This window comes from Bos indicus, chromosome 2 (genome assembly GCF_029378745.1).
Source record: "Bos indicus isolate NIAB-ARS_2022 breed Sahiwal x Tharparkar chromosome 2, NIAB-ARS_B.indTharparkar_mat_pri_1.0, whole genome shotgun sequence".
NCBI lineage: Eukaryota > Metazoa > Chordata > Mammalia > Artiodactyla > Bovidae > Bos > Bos indicus.
The window spans coordinates 41,971,192-41,999,129 of record NC_091761.1 but is presented as its reverse complement, the minus strand read 5'-3'; the positions used below and the strand labels follow the sequence as shown (position 1 = coordinate 41,999,129).

The window sequence follows — 27,938 nt, the reverse complement described above, 5'->3', positions numbered from 1 at the left end:
AAACTAATTCAGTTAACTCGTTCACTAAATACATATTAGAGCCGACCACATGCCAGGAACCAGCGCCAGATCCTATGATTGCAAATGAGTTAGACATATTCCCTGCCATTGGATTTTACCTTCTAGTTGAGGAAAGCAGAATCATACTCAAGAAACACCTTGTATATTAGAAAATGTAGCATGATCAGTGGATCTGCTTCTTTAATGCACACATTTTTAAAGGCTGTATTTTTCAAGGGCTGATAGAGGAATTCTAGTACTAAGGGAGCTTTTGATGATTAAGCAGCTTTAAAGAATTAGTTTAAATGTCTGAAAGTTTCAAAAGAAGAGGCAACTTTTGAATGAGATTTTTGGGAGTGGTCAAAATGACAGCATTCAATGTAAAGCAAAGGCTTTTTTTTTTTTCCCCCTTTCTCCTTTCCTGTTCATTCCTTTCTCTTCTTGAACATTTGGTCCAAAAGCCATTAGGTGCAGCTGAACATAGGAGGAGAACTGTTTTCAGTCAGTCAGTCAGTCAGAAGCCATGCAAGATGAGAAGGGGGTCCTAGTCAGCACTGGGTATCAGAACCTGTAGGGTACAGGACAAGCAACCACATGAGGATCAGAGCCCAAACAGGGTGAGAAGAAAGGCATCATAGCAAAGAGCACTTGTATAGGATATCAAGAGCTGTGTAAGTCTAGATGGCAATCCCAGGGAAGGTGGCCTGGAATAGCATCTCAGAATATGAACAGCACTAAGAAAACATCATCCCCATAGGAGAGCTATCAAGAATGGATAACGTCTGAGTGAAGGGAAGGGTCCTTCACATGGGGGCCAGCCTGTTTAAGGTTTCATAGCCAAGTCAGATCTTCAGGATATCAGTGTATGAGGAGAGTCCAAGTGGGATGAGTAGGTTTCTATGCAGGAGCTGGCTTAGGGCAGGATGTTGGATCCTCAGTAAGTTGAGGGGGCCACAGGACTAGAAAAGGTCAGGTTTCCAAAGAAATCCCAAAGAAAGGCAATGCCAAAGAATGCTCAAACTACCAATTGCACTCATCTCACATGCCAGCAAACTAATGCACAAAATTCTCCAAGCCAGGCTTCAATAGTATGTGTACTGTGAACTTCTACATGTTCAAGCTGGATTTAGAAAAGGCAGAGGAACCAGAGATCAAATGTCCAACATCTGTTGGATCATTGAGAAAGCAAGAGAGTTCCAGAAAAACATCTACTTCTGCTTTATTGACAATGCCAAAGCCTTTGACTGTGTGGATCACTACAAACTGTCATAAGGACCACCGGCATAAGTAGGCTTCTGCCTCTTCCACTGACCACAGTGGCCACAGCCTACAGGCCACCACCCCAGCAGTGCCCTCACCTCCCACCATAGTGGCTGTCTTGGACACAGAGGCCCCCAGCTCCCAGGCTGGTCAGCACAGCTACCTCCAGGCTAAGGGCCCTTCCTAGACCAGCTGCCACCCAGAAGCCTGACATCTCTGAGAAGAGCACCCTGCCCCTGGGGACCACTGCCCATGGACCCATGGAGGTGGCTCAGACCCCAACTCCAGAGTCCTTCCCGACCACCATCCGGGATAAGCCAGAAATGCCAGCGAGCGGGGGACCCAGTGGGGACTTTGAGCTGTCAGAAGAAGAGACCACACAGCCAGACACAGCCAATGAGGTGGTGGCTGTGGGTGGGCCACAGCCAAGCTATCACCTCTACCTGGGATGCTGCCCAAGGGTGCCCACCCAGGCCCTGGCCTCCTGGACAGTGTTGTTGACTCAGGCAGCTCAGGGGCTCAGCTTTCCCAGAAGAGCATCCTGGAGTGGAAGAAGGTGCTTGTAGCTGTGATCATGGGTGGGGTTTTAAGTGCCCTCTTTGCCACCTTCCTGGTCACACTGTTCATCTGTGGCATGAAGAAGAAGAACAAGGGCACCTACACATTGGAGGAGCCCAATCAGGCAAGCATCACATACCAGAAGCCTAACAAGCAAGAGGAGTTCTATGCCTAGTGGAGCCAGAGTACCTCCCTGTAGCCTCAGGGCCACCCCTAATCCAGTCCCTGGCCTAGGACCACCAGCCCTGGCCTGGGACTGGGCCTAGGGGACATCCTGGCCCCACTTCATCTCTGCCACCCTCCTGAGGTCTGCTCTGACTGCCAGCCTCACACAGCTCTTCCCCAATGGACAGGGGGCACTGTCATCTGCTCCAGACTGTGCCCTTAGGAGCTCATCACTTGTTCCACATACTCGTCCCCCAACCACCAGCTTGGGGCTTTAGGACCTCACATCAGATGGACAGGAGGAAGGGAACTCCTGATTTGCTGGTAGATGAAGGGGTGGAACTTCAGCCCCAGCCTGGCCCGACAGGGCTGGCTGAGGTTTCCTTTTGGAGGCAGAGAGGCACTCGGCTGGTTTCCAGGACAAGCATTTGGCAAGCTCAGCCCTTAAAATCACTGGGACACTGCACCCTGGTGCTCCTGTCCCAGGCTCACTCTCTGCCTGGGTGAGACGGCACCCCTCACCCACCAGCCTGTTTTGTCCTGGCCTTTCTGGGATTGTGGGGTCATTTCCCTCACCTCTGCTCAATGCATACGCAACCACAGGCTTCAGTTCCTTTCTGGTCTACCCCAGCTTCCTGAGAGTGGCTCTGGCAGCCACTTGTGAGAAGGGGCTTGCACCTCCTCCTTCCTAGTAGATTCTGCACAGACACCTTCTCTCACATGGTTACACATATTGTCACACACAAAGAGAAAAGCACACAATAACAAAATCACATGCAATCTTGACCACCTAGCTAATCCAGATATATCACAGACACATTCTTCCAAAGATGTTTATTCTCATATATTTATTATGTGCCCCCTACAAATGCTTATGGAAATGCAAGTACTAATCACCATAACCTAATGGTTAAAAAAAGAAAAAAACCCCTGAACATTCAGAAACTAAGATCACGGCATCTGGTCCCATCACTTCATAGCAAATAGATGGGAAAACAGGGGAAACAGTGACAGACTTTATTTTGGGGGGCTCCAAAATCACTGCAGCCATGAAATTAAAAGATGCTTGCTCCTTGGAAGAAAAGTTGTGACCAACCTAGACAGCATATTAAAAGCAGAGACATTGCTTTGCCAACAAAGGTCCATCTAGTCAAAGCTATGTTTTTTCCAGTAGTCATGTATGGTTGTGAGAGTTGGACTATAAAGAAGGCTGAGTGCTGAAGAATTGATGCTTTTGAACTGTGGTGGTGGAGAAGACTCTTGAGTATCCCTTGGACTGCAAGGAGATCCAATCAGTCCATCATAATGGAAATCAATCCTGAATATTCACTGGTAGGACTGATGCTGAAGCTGAAATTCTAATACTTTGGCCACCTGATGTGAAGAACTGACTAATTTGAAAAGACCCTGATGCTGGGAAAGATTGAAGGCAGGAGGAGAAGGGGACAACAGAGGATGAGATAGTTGGATGGCATCACCGGCTCAATGACATGAGTGCGAGTAAACTCTGGGAGTTGGTGATGGACAAGGAGGCCTGGTATGCTGCAGTCCACGGGGTAGCAAAGAGTCAGACACGACTGAGTGACTGAACTGAACTGAAGGTGATGGGGGGCTGCTGGGTGGCAAGGTAGTCCAGAACTGCAGGCCAGAGCAGGATAGAATGACAGGAAGCTGGCCACATAGGGTTGGGGAGGCACCCTATGCTGAGTTTCAGAAATCATGTGTAGTGGGGAGAAGATGGCAGAGGGGATGGAAGATTGGTTTCATACAGTGGGATTGATTGAGCAAATCAGGATACTTGCTGTCAAAAAGGAAGATAAAACATGGAAAGGAAATTTTAGAATGAACCCTGTGGAATTAAAATGGAGCTGGGAATATCAATATTGACTTCTAGGTTCTATTATAGAAAGAATAACAGATTAAAACATTTTTAAAATAGTGTTTCCACGCATTATATATGTTTGAGTATGTGTACACACACATACCACACACACAGATATTCCTATACTTCTGTCCACTGAGAGGGCTTGGAAACAATGACATCCCAATAACAGTGAGCACTCCTGCACCTATATCTTGAATTTCTTAATAAATCTACTGGAATCAGATCCTTAGAGAAATGCCTGATTGCTATCTTGGGTCAGTGGACATATGAGTGACTTTAGAACATCTTGTACCTGAGAGCATAATGAATGATGGAGGATATAGAAGCCAAGGTACAGGGGCTCCAACAAACCAAATTTGGGACAAATTGAGCATCAAAATAAATAATGATGTGGATGAATTACAGACTAATGAAAAATAAGATTCCATTAGTCTATATTGCTATGAATAAATGAATGAGAAACATTTTGGTGAGCAATGGGACATCTAAACAGCTTTAATAGTCTTCTGAACAAAGATAGTTAATTACAAAGCTAAAATAGAGGACACTGTTTTAAGTGATAAAAGTGAACACTGTCAGCAATACAATGAGTCAAAATCCTGCCCTACCTGATACTGTGTAGCATCTTATTCGATATTCCTGCCAGAAATGCATAATTTGAATCTAATCATGAGAGACATTAAACATATCTGCACTGAAGGACATTCAGCAACAACATCAACAACAAAAACTGGTCGGTAAACTTGCAAATGTCAAGGTCATGGAAGCTGAGGACTGGCAGAGTTTGAAGAGCCTAATGAGACATGACAGTCACATGCAACTCATGCATTTGAACTTGAGCCTTTTGCTGTAAAGGCATTACTAGAACAATTGGTGAAATCTGACTAGTCTGAGGATTAAATGGTAGGAATGGATCAATTCTAATTTATTAATTTTAATTGTTATATTGTAGTTTTATAAACTACATATCCTTATTTCCAGAAAGTTCTTAAGTATTGAGGTTGATGGCTCATTATGTTAGTAACTGAATTTCTTTTGTGCTATTGTGTTATTTTTAATTACATTTTATTGGAGTACAGTTGCTTTACAATGTTAGTTTCTGCTGTACAGCAAAGTGGACCAGCTATAAGTATACATATATCTGCCCCTCGCCATTTGCATTTCTTTTCCATTCAGGCCACCATAGAGCATTGAGTATTATTCAGTAGGTTCTCATTGGTTACTTATAGAGTTTTTGAGAAAGTAATTTTTTAAAGTCTGAATTGAAGATGGGTTGTTTTTACAGCAGGTTTATTAGTGAGTATTCTTGGGATTTGTATCTTTGGGCAGGAAGAGAAATAAGCAGGATTGTGCAGATGGAAAATCCCAGAAGTTTGCTGATAAATGTTTAATATATGGTTCTCTGAAATAATAATGATATTTTAAAAGTCCTGATTTATATTGTTTGTTCTTTCCCATAGTGAAAATACTCTTATTGTGGCAGATTTTAAGGTACATACTTGGCATCACTGACTGTGATGCACAGATCAGCTCTAATGTGCTGGTACCAACCAGCTCCAGCACATCATTGAGTTGAGCTGTGATGTCTGAATAGAAGCTTCAGGCAATCCTATGGGGGAGAGTTTGAAGATAGAATGCACGTTTAAAATGGTCCCAGATTGGCACAAGTGGGCCAGATCACTGACCCATGGATTGACCCACCACTGGATACAGGTACCTTAGGAAGAAGGCACGCCACTGAGAAAATTATCTCTCTTCCCTCAACATTGTCTTGAAAGCCAGCCTGGCAATTGAGGTGTTTTCTGGCCACACTCAAGTGGTTTAAATGTTTGTTTATTTGCTTCCTCCCCTGGTTGAAGAATCTAGGGAGCACATCATAGCACCCATTATGTTCAGTGATGAATCCTCATACCTGGTTTTTAACCAAATTCAACCAACCTCATATTTGGTTCTTAACCAAATTCATAAGAAATTGCTTCCCAGGTGGGGCAGTGGTAAAGAATCCACCTGCCAATGCAGGAAACATAGGAGATGCAGCTTCCATTCAATCTCCTAGAATAGGAAATGGCAACCCACTCCAGTATTCTTGCCTGGAAAACTCCATGGACAGAGAAGTCTGGCAGTCCATGGGGTCATAAAGAGACAGAGACAACTGAGCACACACACACACGTGTGTGTGTGTATCTTTAAAAATCTCATTCTCAACTCTGTATCTGCTCACACCATATCAGGCCTTCCAATAAATTTTATTTAAAACTCTTAACTAGTCATTAAATGAAGTTTAAAACAAAACAATTATGAAAGATAAGTGTTAACTTCTGATAAATCTTTATAAATATAATGGATAATCTGGAATTTATAGAAAAAACAATTTTGTTTCTGTTTGGACATAGCTTTTTCCAATGATCTTTATGTCCATAGTGTTTCATTAAGTTACCACCTTTAGTAGGCGGAATGGTGATATTCCCCTGTCTGTCTGTATGTATGTCTACATCCAAATCCCCAGAACCTGTGAATATCATCTTGTATAGCAAGATGGTGGATGGTACTTTGTGGATATAATTAAGTATATATTGAGATGGGGAGATTATCTTGGATTATGTGTGTGGTCCCAGGGTAAGAGGGTGCAGGAAGAGTCAGCATGAGAGAGAAGGCCATGCGATAATGGAAGCAGAGACTAGAGGGATGAAGTTTGACAGTGGAGGGAGGTTTACAAGTCAAAGACTGCAAGAGCCTTTCCAGGCTAGAAAAGGCAAGAAGGTGGGTTCTCTCCGCAGTGTCTGCAGAAGAAGCCAGCACTGCTGACACCTTGACTTCAGCCTAATAAAACTTAATTTCAGATTTCCAGCTTCCAGAACTCTAAAAGGATACATTTGTGCTGTTTTAAGCCACTATATTCGTGTGATTTGTTACAGTAGCCAAAAGACAATGAAAATACCAACCTACCCTAGTTCAGTTCAGTTCAGTCGCTCAGTCGTGTCCAACTCTTTGCGACCCCATGAATTGCAGCACATGCCTCCCTGTCTATCACCAACTCCCAGAGTTCACTCAAACTCACGTCCATCGAGTCGGTGATGCCATGAGTCCCAAAGGTGTTCTTCTAGGTTTGCAAAATCTGTTTAAGGTTTACAAGGACTTGAGATGCTGATTGTAGCTGATACATAACTTTCATGGTATAGAATCAGTTCTCCAGGTTGACCTTTGTACCAACAAGTTTTCTTTGGTTTCAAGGATGAGAAGCCATTTATAACTGAAACAAATGGTAAATATATTTATAGTATATGAGGTAACACACTCCATGGGAAGAGGAAGAAGTGAATGTCTGAATGTGTAGGAACCCAGGTGTATCTAGAGATCTGGGGAGCAGAAGCAAAACTTCTAGAATGAATGAAGTCACCTAACTCTTGGGCAATCCAAGATTCAGATTCCAAAAACCGTTTTTTGTATTGTCTGACTTGAGTCACAGAAAAGCTGTAGTTTTATTTGCTTATTTTTTTAATTAACTTTTATTGGAGTATAGTTGCTTTACAGTGTTGTGTTACTTTCTACTGTACAGAAAATGAATCAGCCACATAAGTACATATATCCCCCCCTCTTTTGGACTTCCTTCCCATTCAAGTTGCGACAGTTCATTAAGTAGAGTCCCCTGTGCTATACAGTATGTTTCAATTAGCTACCTATTTTATACATATTATGAATAGTGTATATAGCCAAGACATGGAAGCAACATAGATGTCTATCACAGAGGAATAGGTAAAGAAGATGTGGTATGTACACAATGGAATATTACTCAGCCATAAAGAAGAACAAAATTGGGTCATTTATAGAGATGTGGATTAACATAGAGAGTGTCATACAGAGGGAAGTAAGTCAGAAGGAAAAAGATGTATTTTTAACTGATAGGTCCCCAAGAATATGATCAATGAGAATGTATACGATATTCTGGATAGCTATCCACTTGGTTAATGGTGGCCAAATATTTGATTGACTCAAGTCTATACCTACTGCCTGGAATAATTATTAACAGCCCAGTATGGACAATAAATCTCATAGTTATTATAACTCTACCACTCCTGCCAGAGAGGCAGCATAGCATAGTGGCTAATGACACAGATTTTTTCTCTCATCTGTAATATGAAAATAATAATAATGCCTATATTTTGAGATTGTGAGGAGATTTGAATGAGCTAAATATGCAAAAATAGATATGCTAAAGTACTGGAACAATATCTGGGTATTATTACATTTTCCTTGTGATGTCATTTTATATTTTATAAAAACATGGAGAAGGAAATGGCAACCCAATCCAGTATTCTTGCCTGGAAAATCCCACGGATGGAGAGGCCTGGTAGGCTACAGTCCATGGTATCGTAAAGAATTGGACATGACTGAGCGACTTCACTTTCACTTCACTTTTTGCTTTATTGATTGCACCAAAGCCTTTGACTGTGTAGATCACAACAAACTGTGCAAAATTCTTAATGAGATGGGAATACAAGAACACCTTACCTGCCTCTTGAGAAATCTGTATGCAGGTCAAGAAGCAACAGTTACTTCTGTTGCTTGGACGTAACATGGACATGGAACAACAGAATGGTTCCACTGGGAAAGTAATATGTCAAGGCTGTATATTGTCACCCTGCTTATGTAACTCATATGCAGATTACATAATGAGAAATGCAGGGTTGAATGAAGCACAAACTGGAATCAAGATTGCCGCGAGAAATATCAATAACCTCAGATATGCAGATGACACCACACTTATAGACGAAAGTGAAGAGGAACTGAAGAGCCTCTTGATGAAAGTGAAAGAGGAGAGTGAAAAAGCTGGCTTAAAACTCAACATTCAAAAAACTATATCATGGCATCCAGTCCTATCAGTTCATGGCAAATAGGTCAGGAAACAACGGAAACAGTGACAGACTTTATTTTCTTGGGCTCCAAAATCACTGCAGATGGTGACTGCAGCCATGAAATTAAAAGATGCTTGCTCCTTGAAAGAAAAGCTATGACAAATCTAGATAGCATATTAAAAAGCAGAGACTTACTTTGTTGACAAAGGACCATCTAGTCAAAACTATGGTTTTTCCAGTACTCACGTATGGATGTCAGAGTCGGACCATAAATAAAGCTGAACGCGGAAGACTTGATACTTTTGAACTGTGGTGTTGGAGAAGACTCTTGAGAGTCCCTTGGACTGCAAGGAGATCCAACCAGTTCATCCTAAAGGAAATCAGTCCTGAATATTCATTGGAAGGACTGATGTTGAAGCTGAAACTCCAATACTTTGGCCACCTGATGTGAAGAGCTGACTCATTTGAAAAGACCCTAATGCTGGGAAAGATTGAAGGCAGGAGGAGAAGGGGACAACAGAGGATGAGATGGTTTGATGGCACCATCGACTTGATGGACATAAGTTTGAGCAAGCTCCAGGAGTTGGTGATGTACAGGGAAGCCTGGCATGCTGCAGTCCATGGGGTAGCAAAGTGTCAGACACAGCTGAGGGACTGAACTGAACTGATTATTACATTTTCCTTGTGATGTCATTCTATATTACCCCTAAATGATTAAATAATAAAATGACCTTGTAATAAATTCCGACATAAAAATATCCAGCACAGAAGGTTAAAAGGAAGAAAAATTTGATTTAACAGATGACAGTTGCAGAACAATTTGTGTAGTTTTGTTGGAAAAATCTTTGGATTCAGAGGATTTTTTCAACTCCAAAATGGAACAAGCAGTAGTTGCACCTTGGGTATTTTACTTCAACTTTCTTAGCCTCTCTTTTCTCAATTGTTCAGTTGTTGATCAAAAATAATACTTTAAATCATATAGTATCTGGTTGGCCTTCTTAGACACTCAGCTATGTTAATTTCCTTTTCCTGGCTGAAATAAGTGACTACTAAGGTTAGAAATTCTTTGCACAATGAACAACTATATAGAGGGCTTGGAAGGAGTCTTCTAAACTTTCCTTCCCATGCAGAGGAACTCCAACCACTCCTTAAAAAATTCTCAATCACAGAGTAGGATGAGAAGAGTTAATCCTATACCTGCTATTCTAGGAACTTGTCCTCAATCCCACTTGCCTCCTACCATTTCTCTATAACTTGAAACATACTAATGTATAATATCTACTTTGTCATTTTCATGCTTTCAGTCTATAAAATGGTTCCACAAGCTATATTTCAAAGGAATTTCAAAACAGCACACCAGATCCCAAGTCAGATAGCAATCCCCTTTCACAGATGGGAGAACCAAAATTCAAAGAGGTTAATTGACTTGACAGATAATATAGTGTATAACTGGAAGATATGGGCAGGCTATGAAGCTATTTTCTTGACTCCAAAGTGTCTGTCTATTTTGAACACTCTGAGGTCCTTGACTTTGAAATAGAAGCTTATGTCTTATTAAGGCAAGCACCAGTGAAGTAGGAACACGTAAGTGCTAAACTGTTTCTCAGCTTCACAGCTTGTTTTATCAGCTATTTTGAGATTATTCCACTTGACAGTTTACTTCTGGCCTGCTATGAATCACTAATTATATAATCCATTTGTGGAAATGATAGTAAATTGTGGGTGATGATAACTTTGCTAGAAGTTTCTTATTAATTAGTTGCCCTCACTTTCCATCTGATACTTCATTGTTTTAGTAGACATTATATTTGTGTTTAATACACCGTGAAATACACAAATGCCTACATATACATACAATGTTAAGCAAATGAGTTTTTACTTTACTTAACCTCCAGTTTGAGTATCAACTATGAATCTGGATTCCTAAAAGCTGTATTTTATATAACTTAAAAGAATTGTTTGGGTCAGTTGCAAATGACCATTCCCAATGAAAATCTTCTTTGAACTTAAATTAGATAGGCCTAACTGGTACAAGTTCACAGTGTATGATTTTCTTAGCTTGTCATATTCAGGAAGGGAATTTAAGATACCTTGAAACTGTGCAGACTCAGTATCTTCACTGATAGATTGAATGATTGAAGGGTAGCTAGATGATACATCAGTATCTGCAAAACTTTTATCACATACTAGTGTCCATGTTAAGGGGATGTGGAGTGGGGCAGTTACAATCAATGTCTGAGCTAGGATGCACAGCCCAAGCCTAGAGCACATCTGTGGGGCCACACAGAAAGCAGATACCAATCTGTAGTGTGAAGAAGGCTGAGAAATAAGGGAAATATGGGATGTAGGGAGTACTATTAAGTAAGAAATTCAGAGAAATAAATCTTAGGATTGTCTAAGCTTTCATACAGTTCTGTGGGCATGTTGGAAAGGATTTAATGGAGTAGCACACATAAAACTTGAAAACTTGTCTAAAATAATCCTTTCCAGTCAAAGGATGTTTTTAACCAAAACCAGTAAAAAATGTTTGGCTTTTATTAGATTTCCTTGATGGCATAACTTACATATTTTATCCTCTATGTAAGGTGACTTTTCCAGTACAAACGTTTTAGATTTGAGATTGAGAATAAAGCTGAAACTTTTGGGAAATTCTAAGCAATTGTGAAAATGAGATTTTATTTTGTTCTTTGTATCTCTCATTTTTTATTATTGACTATAATATATCATCACCATACTTTTCTGGCTGCATATCTATTATCATAAGGAAATGTTTTTAGTCTTGGGGAAATAAGATTCTTCTTGTCATATTACTTCCGATACACTTGAATAAAAAGTCTCTCCTTATTAAAAAGATATTTATCATGAGTTCTTATGAAAACTTGAGCTGATATTATTTGATTTTAATTTGGTTGTAATAATGATTACCTTTTTCCTAAGCAAATAGTGTTAATATTTCCTATCATTTTGTTAGTTTGACTAGAGAAGTTGTAAATTCAGTATTTGAAAAGAACTCGTGAGCCAAACTTCTGCATATTCATACCAAAAAAATCTCTGACATCATTAGGAATTTAATAATTTGAAACTTTTTACTTTTAACTTCTCACTTTTTGAGGAAATTTGTTTTATGCAGTAAATATATCTGGGTGTGGAATAGCTAACCTGTTAATATTAGTTATTCTCCTGATCAGTACTCTGGTCAAATCAATCCCTATAAAGGGACTCACATTGTTGATATGGGCATGACACCTTGACATATGGAGGTTCATTCAGAAAGACCTGGGTCTATTGTCTGAATAGTCATATGTCTAAAGTACACACCAAATATAAAAGTAATCAAACAGCAGGAATGAGAACTATTCTAGATGGAATATTTCAAGACAGTGGATCCTTTGGGCTAACTTGGAACAGGAAAAATATTTTTGCCAAGTTCTTAGGCTTTCTTAAACTTGAGGTATCAAGGATTCCTTTGGATATCTGGTTAAACACATGGGTCCTTTCTCAGAATGTACAAAATATGAAGAGGAAAAAGAAGTCAGATAGAAAAATACTCACCAAACTATTTTAAAATAAATTTTGTAATAGGATAATATGTGCTGCCATATTACTACTGTCTTAAGATACTTTTAATAAAACTACCACAATTTCAAAATAGTGCTAAGTATAGATAATCCCAGATACCTGCAATTATGATAGGCTTATGAAAGTATTTGTGAGTACTATTAGTGTCAAAGTCACAGGTACTATAATATGTTCATAGTTTGTTACTTATATTTATGATTAGTAAATGCTGGGTCTCATTTGGAAATGTGCATATCCAAGTTTATGAACCTCTGATTTATATCCATAGACTCCTTTTGGAGTAATAGAAACCCACAATAGGAAACTTTGTGTAAGTTATTCCTCTGAGAGGTGGTTCAGTCACTCAGTCATGTCTGACTCTTTCTAGCCCCATGGACTGTAGCATACTAGGCTTCCCTGTCCTCCACTCTCTCCTAGATTTTGCTGTAACTCATATCCATTGAATTGGTGATGCTATCCAACCATCTTATCTTCTGCCATCCCCTTTTCCTCCTGTCTTCAATCTTTCCAGCATCAAGGTCTTTTCCAATGAATCAGTTCTTCACATCAGGTAGACAAAGTACTGGAGCTTCAGCTTCAGCATCAGTCCTTTCAATGAATATTCAGGGTTGATTTCCTTTAGGATTGACTGGTTTGATCTCCTTGCAGTCCAAGGGACTCTCAATAGTCTTCTCCAGCACATTTCAAAAGCATCAGTTCTTAGGCGCTCAACCTTCTTTATGGTCCAGCTCTCACATCTGTATATGACTACTGGAAAAACCATAGCTTTGACTAGATGGACCTTTGTCAGCAAAGTGATGTCTCTGCTTTTTAATACGCTGTCTGTGTTTGTCATAGCTTTTCGTCCAAAGAGCAACTGTCTTTTAATTTCATGCCTGCAGTCACCATCTGCAGTGATTTTGGAGCCCAAGAAAATAAAGTCTGTCACTGTTTCCCCCTATTCCCCGTCTATTTGCCATGAAGTGATGGGACTGGATGCCACAGTCTTAGTTTTTTGAATGTGGAGTTTTAAGCCAGCCTTTCACTCTCCCCTTATATCCTCATCAAGAGGCTCTTTAGTTTCTCTTTGCTTTCTATCATAAGGATTATGTCATCTGCATTATCTAAGGTTATTGATATTTCTCCTGGCAATCTTGATTCCACCTTGTGGTTCATCCAGCCCAGCGTTTCTTATGATGTACTGTCCATATAAGGTAAATAAGCAGGGTGACATACAGCCTTGATGTACTCCTTTCCCAATTTTGAACCTGCCCATTGTTCTATGTCCAATTCTAAGTGTTGCTTCTTGACCTGCATACAGTTTCTTGGGAGACAGGTAAGGTGGTCTGATAGTCCTACCTCTTTAAGAATTTTCCAAAGAGATATTTTCCAAATTATCTCTTTAAGAAAATTCCAAAGAATTTTCCAAACAAAGAAGTTTGTTGTGATCTACACAGTAAAAGGCTTTAGTGTAGTCAATGAAGAAGTTTTTCTGAAACTCCCTTGCTCTCTCCATGATCCAAGTTGATCTCTAGTTCCTCTACCTTTTCTAAAACCAGCTTCTGCATCTGGAAGTTCTTGGTTCACTTACTGATGAAGCCTAGCTTGAAGGATTTTGAGCATAACTTTGCCAGCATGTGAAATGCCAGCATGTGAACATTGCCATTTTGGGGGATTAAAACGAAAACTGACCTTTTCCAGCTGAAGTTTCCAAATTTGCTGACAGATGGAGTGCAGCACTTTAACATCATCACCTTTCAGGATGTGAAATAGCTTACCTGGAATTCCATGACCTCTGGTAGCTTTGTTCCTAGTAATTCTTCCTAAGTCCCACTTGACTTCACACTCTAGGATGTCTGGCTCTAGGTGAGTTACTGCAGCATTGTAGTTATCTTGGTCATTAGGACATTTTTATATAATTCTTCTGTGTATTCTTGCCACCTCTTCTTAATCTCTTCTATTTCTATTAGATCCTTACCGTTTCTGTCCTTTGTCATACCATCCTTGTGTGAAATTTTCCCTTAATATCTGCAGTTTTCTCAAAGCGTCTTCTAGTTTTTCTAGTTCTATTATTTTTCTCTATTTCTCTGCATTCTTCATTAAAAAGGCCTTCTCATCTCTCTTGCTGTTCTCTGGAACTCTGCATTCAGTTGGGTATATCTTTCCCTTTCTCCCTTGATTTTCACTTCCTTTCTTTCCTGCTGTTTTTAAAATCTCTTTTGAAACCACTTGGCCTTCTCGGCAAGAGCCTTTGCTACACCAAGGCTGTGAGCCATGAAGGGAAATTGTGTGAATGGTTTTGTATAAAATGGAATAGGGGAAATGATTCTAGTGATGTTTCTTTATTCTGTAGTGCTTCTATTACAGTTACTGTTGTATTCATAGTCCCCTAAAAAAAAGTGGATGTTGTAAAGTAGTGTCCATTATGTCTCATTTAACATATCAACTAAAGCTAAGGAAAAATCCTTCATGAAAATACTGTCAGTGAGTTAATGTTATCTAAAAATTTTTCATAGGCTGTGTTTATGGTTTGGATAATGTAGACCAATGTTAGTCAAATTGTGGGCCAGGGACCAGCAGCATGTGCACTGACTGGACGAGTGTCAGATAGGTACGTTTGTGAGCTTCCTTATGATCTATTGAGTCATAATTTGGGGGAGTACGACCAAGGAATCAGTGTTTTAATAGATGCAGAGAATGGCAAACAACAGTAACAGCAATTAGTTAACAGTATTTAACCAATAAAAAAATCTTCACATTATAATTATATAGAATTTTCGTCTTTTGAAAAAACCAATTTTCTGTGTTACATCCAGGCAACAGAGTATTATTCAGTGATAAAAAGAATGAGCCCTCAAGCTACAAAAGAACATGGAAGAATCTTAAATGCATAATGTTAAATTGAAGACAGCAATCTGAAAAGGATATGTATTATATTATTCCAAGTACTTGACATTCTGGAAAAGGCAGAACTATGGAGACAGTAAATATTCAGTGGTAGCCTGGGATTAGGGGATAGGGATGAAGGGATGAATAGATGTAACATCAGGCTTTAGGGCCATGAAACTCTTCTACATGATTCTGTAATGGTGGATACATTTCACTGTACATTTGTTAATAATGATGTCTATAAATTGGTTCAGCAGTTATAGCAAATGTACCACACTGATACTTTGGCCATCTGATGTGAACAGCTGACTCATTTGAAAATACCCTGATGCTGGGAAAGATTGAAGGCAGGAGGAGAAGGGGACGACAGAGGATGAGATGGTTGGATGGCATCACAGACTCAATGGACATGAGTTTGAGTGAACTCCGGAAATTCGTGTTGGACAGGGAGGCCTGGCGTGTGTAGTCCATGGAGTCGCAGAGTCGGACATGACTGAGTGACTGAACTGAACTGATACAAGGGGTTAATGATAGACACCATGAGTGAGTGTGTGGAGAGTGTTGGGACTGTAGAGGGAACACTCTATCTTCTGCTCATTTTTTTTTCTGCAAGCTTAAATCTAATTTAAAAAGTAAAGTTTGCTAAATATATATGTAGACACTAGACCAAAAAATGATCTGGCAATGCTGGGCTAGATTTTTATGTTGATATCATCATACCCTGTATCTCAGTAATATCCATTCTCTTCTGAAGAGTCCAGAGACATCAGTTTGCCTCAGTGCCCAACTTGCCATTTTAGGAATTTGTGTATATTCCCAGCCCTCATATCATAATCATTCATGTAATTCAAAAGCAATCTTTAAGAGTATAATGTTCATTAAGGTCATTCCGTAATTGACACCCAGTGCTCTTGAGAAATCTCAGTTAAATGACTTGCCACCATATCTGTTACTCCTCCAGCTAGATATGGTTGGTCATTCCTTGGATGGACCAGGAAAATGCCTTGCTTGTTCAAGGTTGTTTACTACTCTTGGGTTAACCTCTATGAGTTAGGTGCTAAAAGACGAAACTGAATTCCTTGAGGTCCTAGGAGCACTAAAAGGAAGTGGTAGTAGCAGCTGTCTACCTCCCTACCAATAGACAAAGCCAGTGCTCAGTATCACCAGCCTTGACCAAAATGTCCCTGACAATTTCTGGATTTGACAGGGTTGACAAGGATTTTTTCAAATAGGAAGTAGACTACAAAATGAGGAAATAATGTCTAAAACATGGGAACTGCTAAGTGAGAAATAACTCAGAATTTTTAATGTCTTCCCTATCAGTCACCCTGAATATTGATAGTCAGATCAGTCAGTCCGTTCAGTTGCTCAGTCGTGTCTGAATCTTTCCTACCCCATGGACTGCAGCACGCCAGGCCTTGCTATCAATCACCAACTCCCAGAGTTTACTTAAACTCATGGTCATTGAGTGGGTGATGCCATCCAACCACGCATCCTCTGTTGTTCCGTTCTCCCACCTTCAGTCTTTCCCAGTATCAGGGTCTTTTCAAATGAGTCACCTCTTAGCATCAGGCGGTCAAAGTATTGGAGTTTCAGCTTCAACATCAGTCCTTACAATGGATATTCAGGACTGATTTCCTTTAGGATGGACTGGTTGGATCTCCTTGCAGTCTAAGGGACTCTCAAGCGTCTTCTCCAACACCATAGTTCAAAAGCATCAATTCTTCAGCACCCGACTTTCTTTATAGTCCAACTGACACATCCATACATGACTACTGAAAAAACCATAGCCTTGACTAGATGGACCTTTGTTGGCAAAGTAATGTCTCTGCTTTTAATATGCTGTCTATATTGGTCTTAACTTCTCTTCCAAGGAGTAAACGTCTTAAACTCCATGGCTACAGTCACTATCTGCGGTGATTTTGGAGCCCCCCAAAATAAAGTCTGCCACTATTTACCCATCTATTTCCCATAAGTGATGGGACCGGATGCTATGATCTTAGTGTTCTGAATGTTGAGCTTTAAGCCAACTTTTTCACTCTCCTCTTTCACTTTCATCAAAAGGCTCTTTAGTTCCTCTTCACTTTCTGCCATAGGGTGGTGTCATCTGCATATCTGAGGTTACTGATATTTTTCCTGGCAATATTGATATCAGCTTGTGCTTCATCCAGGCCAGATTTCCCATGATGTATTCTCCATATAAGTTAAATAAGCAGGGTGACAATATACAGACTTGATGTACTCCTTTTCCTATTTGGAAACAGTCTGTTGTTCCATGTCTAGTCCTAACTGTTGCTTTCTGACCTGCATACAGATTTCTCAGAGACAGGTCAGGTGGTCTGGTATTCCCATCTCTTGTACAGGAAATTTCCTACAGTTTATTGTGATCCACACAGTCAAAGGCTTTGGCATAGTCAATAAAGCAGAAATAGATGTTTTTCTGGAACTCTCTTGCTTTTTCCATGAACCAGCAGATGTTGACAATTTGATCTGTTTCCTCTACCTTTTCTAAAACCAGCTTGAACATCTGAAAGCTCACAGTTCATGTATTGTTGAAGCCTGGCTTGGAGAATTTAAGCATTACTTTACTAGCATGTGAGATGAGTGCAATTGTGTGGTAAATTGAGCATTCTTTGGCATTGCCTTTCTTTGGGATTGGAATGAAAACTGACCTTTTCCAGTCTTGTGGCCACTGATGAGTTTTCCAAATTTACTGGCATATTGAGTGCAACACTTTCACAGCATCACCTTTAAGGATTTGAAATAGCTCAACTGGAATTTAATCACCTCCACTAGCTTTGTTCGTGGTGATCATTCCTAAGGCCCACTTGACTTCACATTCCAGGATGTCTGGCTCTAGGTGAGTGATCACACCATCGTGATTATCTGGGTCATGAAGATCTTTTTCCGTACAGGTCTTCTGTGTATTCTTGCCACCTCTTCTTAATATCTTCTGCTTCTGTTAGGTCCAAACCATTTCTGTCCTTTATTGAGCCCATCTTTGCATGAAATGTTCCTTTGATATCTCTAATTTTCTTGAACAGATATCTAGTCTTTCCCATTCCTTTGTTTTCCTCTATTTCTTTGCACTGATCACTTAGGAAGGCTTTCTTATCTCTTCTTGCTATTATTCTTTGGAACTCTGCATTCAAATGGGTATATCTTTCCTTTTCTCCTTTGCTTTTCACTTCTCTTCATTTCACAGCTATTTGTAAGGCCTCCTCAGACAACCATTTTGCCTTTTTTGCATTTCTTTTTCTAGGTGATGGTCTTGATCCCTGTCTCCTGTGCAATGTCAGGAACCTCATTCCATAGTTCATCAGGCACTCTGTCTATCAGATCTAGTCCCTTAAATCTGTTTCTCACTTCCACTGTATAATCATAAGGGATTTGATTTAGGTCATACCTGAATGGTCTAGTGGTTTTCCCTACTTTCTTCAATTTCAGTCTTAATTTGGCAATAAGGAGTTCATGATCTGAGCCACAGTCATCGCCTGGTCTTGTTTTTGCTAACAGTATAGAGCTTCTCCATCTTTGGCTGCAAAGAATATAATCAGTCTATTTTCAGTGCTGGGCTTCTGGTGATGTCCATGTGTCGAGTCTTCTCTTGTGTTGTTGGAAGAAGGTTTTTGGTATGATTCGTGTGTTCTCTTGGCAAAACTCTGTTAGCCTTCATCCTGCTTCATTCTGTACTCTAAGGCCAAATTTGCCTGTTACTTCAGGTGTTTCTTGACTTCCTACTTTTGTATTCCAGTCCCTTATAATGAAAAGGACATCTCTCTTGTTTTTTAGTTCTCAAAGGTCTTGTATGTCTTAATAGAACCGTTCAACTTCAGCTTCTTCAGCATTACTGGTTGGGGCATAGACTTGGATTACCGTGATATTGAATGGTTTGCCTTGGATAAGAACAGAGATCCTTCTGTCATTTTCGAGATTGCATCCAAGTACTGCATTTCGGACTCTTTTGTTGACTGTGATGGCTATTCCATTTCTTCTAAGGGATTCTTGCCCACAATAGTAGATATAATCGTCCTTTGAGTTAAATTCCCCCATTCCAGTCCATCTTAGTTAGCTGATTCCTAAAATGTCAATGTTTACTCTTGCTGTCTCTTGTTTGACCACTTCCAATTTGCCTTGATTCATGGACCTAACATTCCAGGTTCCTATGCAGTATTGGTCTTTACAGCATCGAACCTTGCTTCTGTCACCAGTCCCATCCACAACTGGGTGTTGTTTTTGCTTTGGCTCCATCCCTTCATTCTTTCTGGAGTTACTTCTCCACTGATCTCCAGTAGCATATTGGGCACCTACCGACCTGGGGGGGTTCATCTTTCAGTGTCCTATCTTTTTCCCTTTTCATACTGTTCATGGGGTTCTCAAGGCAAGAATACTGAAATGGTTTGCCATTCCCTTCTCCAGTGGACTACCTTTTGTCAGAACTCTCTACCATGACCGGTCTGTCTTGGGTGGCCCTACACAGCATGGCTTATAATTTCATTGAGTTAGACAAGGCTGTGGTCCATGTGGTTAGATTGGTTTGTTTTCTGTGATTGTGGTTTTCAGTCTGTCTGCCCTCTGATGGCAAAGGATAAGAGGCTTATGGACGCTTCCTGATGGGATAGACTGAGGGGAAAACTGGGTCTTGTTCTGATGGGCAGCTCCATGTTCAGTAAAATTTTAATCCAATTTTCTGTTGATGGGTGGAGCTGTGTTCCCTCCATTTCCCTGGGGCCAAACTATGGTGGAGGTAATGAAGATAATGGTGACCTCCTTCAAAATATCCCATGCTTGTACTGCTACACTCAATGCCCCCAACCCTGCAGCAGGCCACCACGGACCCACGCCTCTGCTGGAAACTCCTGGACACTCACAGGCAAATCTGGGTCAATCTCTTATGGGGTCACTGCTCCTTCTCCTGGTTCAGTTTGTGCCTTCCGAAAGTCTATTTCCCAGTCCTGTGTAAGTTCTGGCGGCTCTCTGGTGGGGTTAATGGTGACCTCCTCCAAGAGGGCTTATACCTTACCCAGGTCTGCTGCCCCCAGTGCCCCTGCCCCTGTGGCAGGCCACTGCTGACCTGTACCTCCACAGGCGATGCTCAGATATCCTTAATTCTATCAATGACATGGTCCTCAAGTTTCTCTCTACTTTTCCAGTTGCACTGCCCTCATCATTTGCTGCCTGAGGGTTTGCAGTAGCTCCTTAATTTATCTCCCTGTTGTCAGCTTTGTGGTCAACTCTCTTCCCCATTCAGCCAGCTCCAATTTCTTTCACAAATCTGGTAGAATTATCTTCTAAATGCAAATATGGTCATATGGCTCCCTACCTAACATCTTCTAGTGACATCCTAGATGAAATGCCTTGGCATAATTTAAAACTCCTTCAGACAGCCTTTCTAAGTTCATCTGCAGCCACTGCGCCAAAGATGCCTTATGATCCAGACATACAGGACACACTTGGAGTTTTTAAACAACTCAGGTTTCCTCTTGCTAACATAACCCTTTCACTATGTTGTTCTCTTTTCTAGAATGTCCTTTCTCACCAAATCTGCCTGATAACCACTCACTCATCCTTTACCACCCAACAGTCATCTCCCTCTGAAACTTTTTCTAATTCCTTCTACCCCCTAATTCACCACTTACATCTTTTTAATAGCACTTATTACGCTATTAAATCATAGTTCGTTATTATGTAATATAGCAACAGTTCATTATGATTTTTTTACATGTCTGTTTTCCCACACTGCAGTTCAAATCTCAGTGTGGGAAAACAGACATGTAAAAAAATCATAATGAACTGTTGCTATATTACATAATAACGAACTATGATTTAATAGCGTAATAAGTGCTATTAAAAAGATGTAACTGTAGTAAATATTTCGAAGAAGGCGATGGCACCCCACTCCAGTACTCTTGCTTGGAAAATCCCATGGGCATAGGAGCCTTGTAGGCTGCAGTGCATGGGGTCGCTAAGAGTCGGACACGACTGAGCGACTTCACTTTCACTTTTCACTTTCATGCATTGGAGAAGGAAATGGCAACCCACTCCAGTGTTCTTGCCTGGAGAATCCCAGGGATGGGGGAGCCTGGTGGGCTGCCATCTATGGAGTCACACAGAGTTGGACACAACTAAAGTGAGTTAGCAGCAGCAGTAAATATTTATTAACTGTTCAGCCAACAGATACATGAATACATGGATGAATTAATCTGTGTGTGAAATACGTAATATTATTTTTTTAGCCTGATTTCATTACAATTAATTTACAAAAAGGGAAATTTTGTGGCAGATTGCACATATGATTTAACTTCTTGTAGATTTTCTCATAGTCATTTTAAAACCAGAAGTGTGTGTAAGGTTTTCCAAAGTGAGAGAGGATAAGGAGAAATTATATAAAATGTGGAAGATAATCCTTTGAAACAGAGTGATTTTTCCAGGATTGCAAGTTTGAGTGTCAAATGACTTTACTAACACACTTGTTTTTTTTTTTTTTTTATTCCCTGAAATAAGCCATGAAGGCATACTCAATGTTAATTTTTAAGGGTTGTTCCTTTCATCTGACATTTATAACTTAAAGAGGCTTCAGCAATACTTTCATATCCAGGCAAAGCAGCTTTTCAAGAAAAACATTTAACTGTCAATGTTGTTGGGTTTGCAGCTCTTTCATGATGAAAATTTTGAAGAGTGTTTCAGCTAACTCAGACATAATTCTATTTGTTACTTGACTGCGTATCCAATTAGATACTTTGGGAGGCAGATGTTTTTGGACACACATTTCTCTATAGCTGACTTAGAGTGAATTTTATTATGTGCTTGATTTGAAAACAAATTTCACAGCAAAATTTACAGAAATACGCTGCTTAGTTTGTAGTGCAATTCACATACTCAGCATGAATACTCAATTTATGAAGGTGTCATCAAGCTGTTTAAACCAACCCAAACACACATAATACAGATGGCACTGAAGGCATCAGTGCCTGAAAAATAATTTGTGACATCTGTAGCTTTCTCACAGTCATTTCAGGTTTTTGTGCTTTTTGTTCAGTGACTATTTTAAGCTATCTCAGATACATAGACACTCATAGCAACATGGAAATTGTTTTCCTGAGCATTAAAAATTAAAAAAAGAAAACTCTATATCATTATTGTTCTTTAATCTTCTATTACTTTAACTACTGTATAAAACGTGCTTTGCTGGTTCATTTTCTTTCTTTGTTTTGTGTGTGTGTGTGTGTATTTGTGTGTGGTTTTATTTTTCATCAGCTCAGCAAACCAGTTGTCTTAAAAAAATCAGTGTAAATATTGCTTTTAAATATCTACAGCTATAATTTCTTAATGAAAGGTACACATTTCTATTACTATGTATTTTTTGAAGCAAATGGATTTAATTGATTTCTGCTTATAATTATAATAAGGCATTTTTCCAGAAAATTATAACCACATATTAAAAAATCTAAACATTACCACCCAAAATAAGCATAAACATTTGCTATTCATGATTCCAATCTTCTTTCTCTAAACTAATATCCCTATATAACTATCTCTATATGTATATATGATTAGGCAATTTATCTATGTATTACTTAAGCAGATTTTATGAGTATATTTTAAAATTTGCTCTGTACATTTAATTTCCTGGCTATCTTTCAATATCCACTGTAAATCTTTGTAAGTATGATAATAATAAAACAAGTATTCAACAGACACACTATTTAATCTTATACTGTTGTATATTGAGAAATTTTATGTTTTTATAGACCATATTGACAATAAAGGATTTAATAGCAGAATAGATTTTAGAACTAAGATCAGAAAGCAGGAGCATATTAACAAAATGAGAGTTTAGTCTTTAAAAATTATCTTTCCTTTGATGAAAAAACATTTTTGGACTTAACTACCAGTAAAGCATTTGTTTGATGCTAATATTTATAGCATTTCTTCTGTTTACATTAACATTTTCCTTTCTGGTAGGTACTTTAGTGAAATAATTTTAGGTTTTATTACTTTATTTAAATTTAATATGTGCTTTTCCCAAAAAAGATAATTAAAACTTGAAAATGAAGCAGTGTCATTTTGCTTTTTTAAAGCCAGTAATTTTGATAACTTTTACAACATGTGATATAGCCTTCAAAGTTTTAGCTACAAAACACTTTTTCAGGTCACTATTAACAGTTACTGGATTTCATAAGTAAAATATAAATCATTTATTTCCCTATGATCCAGGATTGCTGCAAGTTAAATTTACATATCTCTTGGAGATTGTCAATGACTTTTGTCACTTTTAAAAAGCCTTTACAGGGAAATGCTTAACATTAACAGTATTTCACCATTTTGGTCATCCCTTTAATATCTAAGCTAATATTTTGAATCTCAAAGTCCACTAATTAGTGTGTTCTTTAAGAACATTTTCAGATGTCTTTTTTTACTCTTATGTATATTAGTATCTCTCCTCTCCCAGAAAGCCTTTAAATCTGGAAACCTAATAAGAGTAGCAGTAATAGTGATAACATAACAAATACAATTTAGAGGATTCTTACTGTGAGGTGTTATGCTTAATATTGTATATGCATTGTCTATTATATCTTCTTAGAGCTATTGAGGTTGGTACTCTTTGCTTATAAAGAAGCAGACATATTATGTAGAGGTTAAATAAGTGGACCAGACTGACAGAGCTAGTAAATTGAGAAATCGTTTGAAACTCAAGCTGTCTGACTTCCAAAGTTGTGCCAGTCATTTGACTACCAACTCATTCTGTGACAGTGTTTTATTTCCTCCATGCATATCTATTTACGTAAATGGGAAAAGCACAGAGTACTGCAATTGTTTTATGAGTATGGTGGCAGAATTTGTAGATGTTTAAAATCTTTCAGCCTACTCTACATACCATGATCAGAACTAGTCTGAGCGTCAAGGGTTGCTCTTGTCTACAATGATGTTGGGTCTATTCTAGAGTCATTAAAGGATCCTTCTTTCCCAATATCAATGTGAGGAATAAATGAATCCCAAACTTTAATCTTAAAAATTGTTATGGAATCCTCAAATTGTTTATATAGAGAGAGTATTACAAACAATATTTATTGTAATATAAAGCAGAAAATTTTAAATATATATTTGATTCATTTAAAATAACAATAAACCCCATTATTTGTTGAACAAATATTTTTATGAAAAGTTTTTTATTTTGCAAATTTAGAAACTGAGTAGTACTAATCTCTTTAATGTCTGTCTTAGAAAACTGTGGAAGTCTTATATCTGCTTGTGCATTCAGTCTGTTAGAAATGTTAGTTTGGTTTAGGCATATGACGAATATTAGAGCTCACAGAGATGTATAGTTGGAAGGGAAGATATATTTTAATTGTCCTTGAAGATAAAAAGTATGGCTATTTGAAATTTGATACTTTACCCAAACTCAAAGATACTGTACCAAAACTTTAAGAAAAATTGTTTCTGAAAGATCACTTGCAGTACAGCATCTGAAACAGTATCAGTGAACTTTCTATACTCTGCTATATTTAAGTCTGTTACTCATGCAACACCTGGTAACATTATTTATTGTTTATTGGGGAAATATCTGTTCACTGAATTATGTTTGTTTTCCAAATTGAACCCCTTGCCTATTATACAGTTAGACAGTTTTACAATAGCAAAAAAATTTAATTGGTTAATATCACAGCTGGCCGTATCAGATAACTTACATAGCTGTTAAGTTCTTTATGAAATTCTCAAGTTCCAAGTGAAGGATCTAAGTTCTCTAAAATTGTAATTTTTGCCATCTCTTGACTTTTTATCACAGACAAAAATCTACTACTGTCAATTGTCTTCCTTAATAAAAACAAAATCATTTTTGTTAATTTTCAAGAAAACATCATGCAAAACCTCAAAATGGTAGGTTCTTAGTTGTTTCTTCAGATAACAATAGTATTCCAAGAACCAAGCAGCTAGTTAATTTGCAATTCAGATGATCTCAAAATTGCTTTTCTTTAGACAACCATTAAATGTTGGGATGTTGCAGGAGTGCTTTAGGCATTATAGTCCTGGTTTGAGGCCTTTAGGCATTCAGTCCTGGTTCTCCAGAGAAGGGACCCAGAGAAGGCGTGTGTGTGTGTGTGTGTGTGTGTGTGTGTGTGTGTGTGTGTACAGAGAGAGAGAGAGGGAGGGAAATATTTATTATAGGAACTGACCTAATCAAATATAGAAGCTGAGAAGTCCCACTGTCTGCTGTGCGCAAGCTAGAGAACCAGGAATAGGAATGTGGGTGGCATAATTAACTCTGACTAAAATTTGAGAATGGGTGTTGGGCAGAGAGGTGGGGGGATGGATAGTGAGTAATGGAGGCATATGGTGTAAATTCCTATCTGAGTCCAAAAGCGCAAAAAGACCCAAGAGTCTCTTGCCCAAGGGCAGGATATCTTAGCACAGTTCAGTTCAGTTCAGTTCATTCGCTCAGTCATGTCTGACTCGTTGCGACCCCGTGAATTGCAGCACTCCAGACCTCCCTGTCCATCACTAACTCCCAGAGTCCACCCAAATCCCTATCCATTGAGTCAGTGATGCCATCTGACCATCTCATCCTCTGTCATCCCTGTCTCCTCCTGCCCTCAATATTTCCCAGCATTAGGGTCTTTTTAAATGAGTCAGCTCTTCGCATCAGGTGGCCAAAGTACTGAAGTTTCAGCTTCAACATCAGTCCTTACAATGAACACCCAGGACTGATCTCCTTTAGGATGGACTGGTTGGATCTCCTTGCAGTCCAAGGGACTCTCAAGAGTCTTCTCCAACACCACAGTTCAAAAGCATCAATTCTTTGGCACTCAGCTTTCTTTATAGTCCAACTCTCACATCCATACATGACCACTGGAAAAACCATAGCCTGGACTAGATGGACCTTTGTTGACAAAGTAATGTCTCTGCTTTTTAATATGCTGTCTAGGGGTCATAACTTTCCTTCCAAGGAGTAAGCGTCTTTTAATTTCATCTGCAGTCAACATATGCAGTGATTTTGGAGCCCAGAAAAATAAAGTCAGCCACTATTTCCACTGTTATCCATCTATTTGCCATGAAGTAATGGGACCAGATGCCATGATTTTCATTTTCTGAATGTTGAGCTTTAAGCAAACATTTTCACTCTCCTCTTTCACTTCCATCAAGAGGCTCTTTAGTTCTTCACTTTCTGCCATAAGGGTGGTGTCATCTGCATATCTGAGGTTATTGATATTTCTCCTGGCAATCTTGATTCCAGGTTGTGCTTCCTCCAGCCCAGCATTTCTCATGATGTACTCTGCATATACGTTAAATAAGCAGGGTGACAATATACAGCCTTGACGTACTCCTTTTCCTATTTGGAACCAGTCTGTTGTTCCATGGCCAGTACTAACTGTGGCTTCTTGAACCGCATATAGGTTTCTCAAGAGGCAGATCAGGTGGTCTGGAATTCCCATCTCTTTCAGAATTTTCCACAGTTTATTGTGGTCCACACAGTCAAAGGCTTTGGCATAGTCAATAAAGCAGAAATAGATGTTTTTCTGGAACTCTCTTGCTTTTTCCATGATCCAGCAGATGTTGGCAATTTAATCTCTGGTTCCTCTGCCTTTTCTAAACCAGCTTGAATATCTGGAATTCACAGTCCATGTACTGCTGAAGCCTGGCTTGAAGAATTTTGAGCATTACTTTACTAGCATGTGCTATCCCATGCTATGCTAAGTCACTTCAGTCGTGTCTGACTCTGTGCAACCCCATAGGTGGCAGCACACTAGACTTCCCCATCCCTGGGATTCTCCAGGCAAGAACACTGGAGTGGGTTGCCATTTCCTTCTCCAATGCATGAAAGTGAAAAGTGGAAGTGAAGTCGCTCAGTCATGTCCGGCCCTCAGCAACCCCATGGACTGCAGCCTTCCAGGCTCCTCCATCCATGAGATTTTCCAGGCAAGAGTACTGGAGTGGGGTGCCATTGCCTTCTCCATACTAGCATGTGAGATGAGTGCAATTGTGTGGTAGTTTGAGCATTCTTTGGCATTGCCTTTCTTTGGGATTGAAATGAAAACTGACCTTTTCCAGTCGTGTGGCCACTGCTGAGTTTTCCAAATTTGCTGGCATATTGAGTGCAGCACTTTCACAGCATGATCTTTCAGGATTTGAAATAGCTCTACTGGAATTCTGTCACCTCCATTAGCTTTGTAGTGATGCTTTCTAAGGCCCATTTGACTTCACATTCCAGGATGTCTGGCTCTAGGTGAATGATCGCCCCATCATGATTATCTGGGTCATGAAGATCTTTTCTGTATAGTTCTTTTGTGTATTCTTGCCACCTCTTTTTGATATCTTCTGCTTCTGTTAGGTCCATACCATTTCTGTCCTTTATTGAGCCTATCTTTGCATGAAATGTTCCCTTGGTATCTCTAATTTTCTTGAAGAGATCTCTAGTCTTTCCCATTCTGTTGTTTTCATCTGTTTCTTTGCACTGATCACTGAGGAAGGCTTTCTTATCTCTCCATGCTATTCTTTGGAACTCTGAATTCAAATGGGTACATATTTCCTTTTTTCCTTTGTTTTTTGCTTCCCTTCTTTTCACAGCTATTTGTAAGGCCTCCTCAGACAGCCATTTTGCTTTTTTGCTTTTCTTTTTCTTGGGGATAATCTTCATTCCTGCCTCCTGTACAATGTCATGAACCTCCATCCCTAGTTCATCAGGCACTCTGTCTATCAGATCTAGTCCCTTAAATCTGTTTCTCACTTCCATTGTATAGTCATAAAGGATTTGATTTAGGTCATACCTGAAT

The 27,938-nt window shown here is 39.4% G+C and overlaps 1 protein-coding gene and 1 pseudogene across 5 annotated transcripts in view; both read left to right on the top strand.

The window, feature by feature from the left end:
- Positions 1 to 27,938, top strand: part of GALNT13 (polypeptide N-acetylgalactosaminyltransferase 13) — a 655,617-nt gene that overhangs the window by 306,563 nt on the left and 321,116 nt on the right. The gene's annotated exons all lie outside the window — the stretch shown is intronic.
- LOC109576558 (syndecan-3 pseudogene) lies at positions 1,263 to 1,993 on the top strand (annotated as a pseudogene).